We start from the raw sequence: 6000 nt of genomic DNA, 5'->3' as shown, positions 1-6000 counted from the left end.
TCGAAGAGTGGAACACAACTGAACAAAAAAGAAATGAGAGAGTAGTATGACAGAACCAACATTGGCTCTGGAGTTAGAAGACTGGTTTTGTGACCACGGATAATTCACTTTGAAAGCCACAGTTTCCCCCTCTATAAAATGAGAGAATTGAGCTAGGTAATTATAATGGTCCTTTTTTCAGGTCTGTTATTTTAACGTTCTATGGTTAGAAATGGAAAGTGGTGGGTCATTGTTTCCATGGCCTAAATAGCATAAGTGTGAAGGCTGTCTTCTGTCAGCATGTAAATATGTGTGTGAGTTGTATGGAGGGTGTATGAATGTATCAGTGAGTGAATACGTGCAACTGTAAATAAATAGTGGGTGTCTCTGGGAAAGCATGTGGAGGAGACTAGGTAAAAGGATGAGAACAATTTATCTGTGTGTGCAAGTGTGTGTTATGACAAAGTGTATGAAGGTATCTGTGTGTGTGGTCAAAGGCACTTATGTGGGGCTGTGCATCTGCGTCTGTCGGTACATGATGGTGGGAAGGAGGCTGTAGATGTGAGCATGTGTGTATGAAATCTCACTGAGAATGAGTGTGGATGTGCGCACATCTGAGTAAACCCTTCTTTTCCGGCAGAGCTAGCTATAGGCTGCTAGCACCATCAGGGAGTTCTCGGAGTTCACACTGAATGTTTCGAAGTCCAGCGAGTGAAAGACGTGGTAGGAAAGGGACGCAGAGCTCACCACCTTTAGACGGCTTTCCCCTCCCCCCCCCGCCTTTTTTTCTCCTTTCCAGGGCTCCAACGGCCGAACATCTCTTCCCCCTCTCCCCCGCCCTTCCCCGCCATTTCTCTAGTCTCTACCGCCCTTCTCCCTCCCCCAAAAGCTTGTCCAGGCTGATCACGGCGAGGGCGGGGAGGACGCCAGAAAGACCAGAGAGGATTCCTCCCCTTTCTCTGCCCTCATTCCCCCTTAAGAAGATGCCAGGAAGCAGCCAAGGAATCAGACCACCTTAATAGGAGAGTAATGGCTGGGCTGGCAGCCTAGTCCCACCTCTCCTGTTCCTGCTCCTGCTCCTCCTCCTCTCCCTGCGCTGGGAGAGAGTGAGAAAGAGAGAACCAGAGCGAGTCTGGCAGGGTTGTCACTAGCTGTTGCCATGACAAGCATTTTCTGAAGAAAGATCAGCCGTTGAGACCGTCCAGAGCTGGGGGCCCACTAACTTGCCAGGACAAACCCTCTGCAAAGAGTAAGGGCCAACGAAACCCACCCCAGCCTCTCCTCCACCCGTTTTCTTCCAGGGCTCCCAAGGACCTTCTCCCTTGGAGGGCCAGAGTAGGAGACCCAGCCCACTCTCAGACCCGAACCGGGAAGGCGAGCAAGCAAACAGGCGTCTTTAGCAATTATTACTATATTAGGAGGGCCGGTGGGTGGTCCTGCCCACCCCACCCCTTCACTCTATGGAAGCCCGCTGGGAGATTCCCGCTTGGAGAAGTCTGGATTATTGCTAGGAGGAGAGGTAGGCTTGTGGAGAATGAATTGACTTGGGCTTTTCAAACTTTGCTAGCTTCTTTCCTCTTCCCATCCCTCCTGACACACCCCGGACTCTCCCTTCTTATCATGCCTTGGGTGGGTCAGGGTTTGTGAGATTGTTTTGTTTGAGATTTGGTGGTAGTGGTGGGGTAGCCGTTTGATTTGGGGGTGCAAAGATTTGTCCAGGCTTCTTTTCCCAGGCTCAGTTCGGAGGCACCAAATGATTGGTTTGTTTTTCTTCTTATTCCCTTTCAGTTTTGGTCAGGGCTGGGCCACAGAGAGAGGAGGAGGATCGGGGTGAGATTGAGGGGCTGGGGTAATGCCTCTTTTCTTGCAGTCCGGAGCTGATGGGGGCAAGGGGTGGGGGTGGGGGGTAAAGCGCTTTGGAAAATGCATATATTTCTCCCCCCCCACCCACCTCCCCTTTGGCTCGGGAATGAGACGCAGAATGGAAAACTGTTGCAAAAATATTTTCCGCGTCTGTTCCTTTTCTTGAAAGCCCCAAAGAGAGAGATGGAAAAAAATAACCCGGTGAGAAATCTTCAGCAGGGAGGAGGAGCCGCAGTGGGGACTGGAAAGGGGTTGCAGAGGGGGGTGGGTGGGAAAGGCAGCTGGGGGGAGGTAGGGGGGTGGGGGGGGTTGCAAATTGAATTTCTTTGGCTTTGCCTAGAAACCTCAGCAGTTTTCTCTGTGCTTCTTGCAAAACAGTCTCAGAACGCTTCAGACTTTCAAGTCTATAATTAGCTATGGAAAAAGCAGGGAGTTCCCTTGTACCGTTTTGTGTGTGTGTGTGTGTGTGTGTGTGTGTGTGTGTGTGTGTGTGTACACGCGCGCGTGAGTGTGAGACTGTATTGTTGAAAACCAACTGTAGGAGTGTATTCGAGGGGTGCAGCCCCACAGTTCTGCTCAAATATGGAACGTATGCATATTCTTTTGAAGTTAAAAAGTTTGCGATTTTTCAGGGATAGATACCAAGGTTGCTGTGGAGTGAAGCTGGTGACTATTTGTCCCTTCGGTTTTAGCTGTCAGGATCCTTGAGGGGAGAGGAACAGCCTAGGGGGGCTGCAGACAGGCTTGCTCAGGAGTTCAAACCCCCGATCCTCTTTCTCCCTCTATAGAACGAATTTTTGGCAGCTTTCTCGACCCTCTGTAAAATTCCCCGAGCTCTTCCAGAGGCTCTGATAGAACTGAGTAGGGCGGGCGATGGTGTTGACCACGAAGAGTGAAATGTGTCCTGGGCAAGGTTGATGTGTCTCCCTCTGGCACATAAGGGCAGAACCCACAGTAACTTGCAGGCATGATGCTGGCGGGTGGGGGCAGTTATCAGATGGTGGGATAGGCAGGCTTCCGGACAGACAGGCAGAGAGTCCAAGGAGGGAATATAAAATCCCATTCAGTTACGCATCATCTGGTGAGTTGAAGAGGAGTCTCCAAGAAACGCTGATCGCCAGCCCCTCCCCAGTACCCTTCTCTTGCGCCGCTTCTACGCCAATCCGGGTCCCCTCCCCCTCCCCCTCCCATCACACATGCCAGATTATCTTCTTTTTGTGTGGAAGGGGAGAAGCTAGTGGGTTGTCTAAACCGGGCTGGGGAGTCTGGTATGGGGAGGGGCTTTTGGACCTGGGATGTTGGTTAGGAAGGGCATTGAGCACTGGATGGCAGGAGGGAGCCTGTGGTGGGAATGGCGTGAGAGACTGTGCTGCCCACCTTGCAGAGGAGGGAGAATACGTTAGAGCTGTTTGTGAGATGTGGGATGCCACGACTCTGAGAAAGCCGAAGGAAGGGTGGACATGAAGATTGGAGGGTGGAGTTCAGCTCTGATTGATGAGGGGAAGGCACTAGGTACGGACTGAATAATGAAGTCAGGAGAGTCAGAGGTGTGTGTGTGTGGGGGGGTGCATTCAAGAGAGATGAGCTGCAGAGTAAGGTGCAGGTGAGTATGGGCAGAGGCGATCAGGTGCCTCTAACGATGAGGTTTCTGCCGCAAGCTTGGAGGAGGGAGACTGAAAAAGTTGCCCCTCCTACTTCTGGTGAAGCTTGGTTTATGTGAGAGGTAGTCTGGTCCTATCTGGGTGTGTGAGGTGGCTGAGGACACATTAAAATGCCATTGAAGAGAATCCTTAGGATGAATAAAGGGGGCTGGAATGTATATAGGAAGAGACATGAGGATCTGATTCACTGGAAGGGCAGAGGGAAGGAATGAACCTTCATGTTATGTTATATATAGTGGAAAGAATGTATTGCATTGGGAAATGGAAGTTCTGGGTTTGAATCCGACCTTTGCTATTCCCTGACCTTGGGCAAATTGATGATTCCTTTTTCTAGCCTCAATTTCCTCATTTGTAAAATTAGGAGGTTGGACGAGATGGTGCTAAATAAAAGTCCCTTCTGCCTCAGTGATGCTTTATTTCCAGAAGGGGAGGGTAATTTGGTTGTTAGATAACTCCTCTGAATTTGATTTCTATAGGAAGGAGTAGAGGGGTATGGGAGAGTGGGACAGAAGACTTAACACAGTGCTTGGTACATTTTGTTGTTCAGTCTTTCAGTCATGTCTGACTCTTTGTGACAAAGATACTGGGGTGGTTTGACAATTCCTCCTCCAGCTCATTTTGTAGATGGGGAAACTGAGGTGAACAGGGTTAAGGGACTTGCCCTGGGTCCCACACAGCTAAGTGTTTGAGGCTAAATTAGAACTCAGGTCTTCCTGCCTCCAGGCCTGGTGCTCTGTCCATTGTGCCACTGGGCTGCCCCTTCTTGGCACCTAGTAAGTGCTTAATAAATTCTCTCTGTCTCTGTCTCTGTCCCTCTCTCTCTCTGTCAATCAAAAGAAAAAAATCATCTTCCTTCTGAGAGCAATTGGGGAAACACTGTTTTTCTTTTGTTTTTGTTGTTCTCGCCTGTATTGCCCAGTGGCCCCAACTGAAATGTCAGGGCCAGACCTACCCCTTTATCCCTCAGAAGCTCTGTCAGCAGCTGAAAGAGCTGAGGGCTCACAGCTAAGCCTTTCATGTGAGTAATTTGAGAGGTACCATGCAGGACCTACCTTAAAAACCTTTTCCCTTCTCCTGTCACAGAGGCCTGAGTTTTCACCTTTAGAGGTGATATTTAGGAGTTGTGACATCTCTCACTGGGAGCAAGGCCCTCCCAGAATAAGAAAAAGCATCTGAGGGAAGAGGCAGGGATGTAGGAGAGTAGACCTGCAAGTCTCTGAGCTTGGATCCAGCTAACTGGAATCCAATCCTTGTCCTTTGCTTCAAGAGAAGAGAAAAAAGGAAATCCCTCCTGGAGAGGTTTGAGGAGCAGGGCATAAATTCTTGGATAAGAGGCATCTCTTGAGGAATGACAAATGACTGCCTGGTTAGAGCTGAGCTGGGCTGAGCCAAACTGAAGAAAAGGTAGAGAGAGGCCTAGAGATAGTTCAAGTAAGAGGAATGGTAGTGGCACAGATGATGCCTTTGTAATTAAAGCTTCATGGAATGATCATAGACATCTCCACTGTGTCCTGTGAAATAGGTTTGGGGAGGGGTAAGAATGAACAAGAGTCTTCCTAATGCCCCTTCACCTCAGCCCACATTCCCCTCATTCTGGGTCCTAAACTGGGAAAGTTGGGAGAGAGTAGCCAAGCTGACTGGCCTGTCCAGCCTAGTAGCTTGCCCTTCCCTATTGTCTCTGCTCCTACTGAGCCTTTAATCTAAGTGCTGGCAAAGGAGGTGCTAGCTGCGGAGTGGAGGTAGGAGGATAGACGCTCTGGCTGTCTTCCCTTCCTCTATGCCATGAGCCCTGCTGGTTTCCTAAGTTCTTGGCAACTTGAACTGGCTGAGCTTCATGTTTTTCCTTTGCTCTTTCCCATCTCTAACCCTGGTCTCAAGGTTAAATTGCAGGGTGCAAGGTTCTAAGTCCCTAATGAATGGAAATATACTGTGGTACAAGACCCAGTTGGAAAGTAGAGTTTAGTCATTTTTCAGTCTTGTCCAAGTGACCCCATTTAGGGTTTTCTTAGCAAAGATACTGGAGTGGTTTACCGTTTTCTTCTCTAGATCATTTTACAGATGAGGAAACTGAGGCAAACAAGGTTAAGGGACTTGCCCAGGGCCACACAGCTAGTAAGTGTCTGAGGCTGGATTTGAACTCAGGAAGGGGAGTCTTCCTGACTCCAGGCCCAGAACTCTATGATTAAATCCTGATTTTACTTTTTACTAACTGTGTGACCTTAAGCAAGTGACTTAAATTTCTGGGCCTCAATTTCCTCATCTGTAAAATTAGGGGGATTGGATTGGATCACCTCTAAGGCCCCTTCCAGCTAAACCATAGGATTATATTATCTGGAGATAAATTTAGTGGGTAACACAAGAGGCTGTTTATTCCAGAGTAACCCCTTACTTTCTAGATGAAAACTTTAATTCGAAAGGCTAGCTGAGTCAGATAGCAGTGATCTTTGATCTTAGGAGAAAATCAGAACAAAATCTGGTGGGGACAAGGTATTAAAAA

At 48.8% G+C, this 6000-nt stretch overlaps 1 protein-coding gene across 6 annotated transcripts in view; it reads left to right on the top strand.

Moving 5' to 3' along the window:
• Positions 1-899: 899 nt before the first annotated feature.
• The window catches only part of ATP2B4 (ATPase plasma membrane Ca2+ transporting 4), a 110497-nt gene continuing 105396 nt past the window's right edge, over positions 900-6000 (top strand). For 3 of the 6 annotated variants that reach the window (XM_027871643.1, XM_027871642.1, XM_027871640.1), the window contains exon 1: positions 901-1498. The gene's annotated coding sequence lies outside the window, so the exon portion shown is untranslated. Of the gene's footprint in view, positions 1499-6000 lie in introns of all 6 variants that reach the window. The other 3 variants (XM_027871641.1, XM_027871638.1, XM_027871637.1) reach the window with 3 other exon arrangements.

The sequence above is a fragment of the Vombatus ursinus genome, unplaced genomic scaffold (genome assembly GCF_900497805.2).
Source record: "Vombatus ursinus unplaced genomic scaffold, bare-nosed wombat genome assembly UNPS02014798.1, whole genome shotgun sequence".
In the NCBI taxonomy this organism is placed as follows: Eukaryota; Metazoa; Chordata; class Mammalia; order Diprotodontia; family Vombatidae; genus Vombatus; species Vombatus ursinus.
This window is presented reverse-complemented; position numbering and strand designations above follow the sequence as displayed.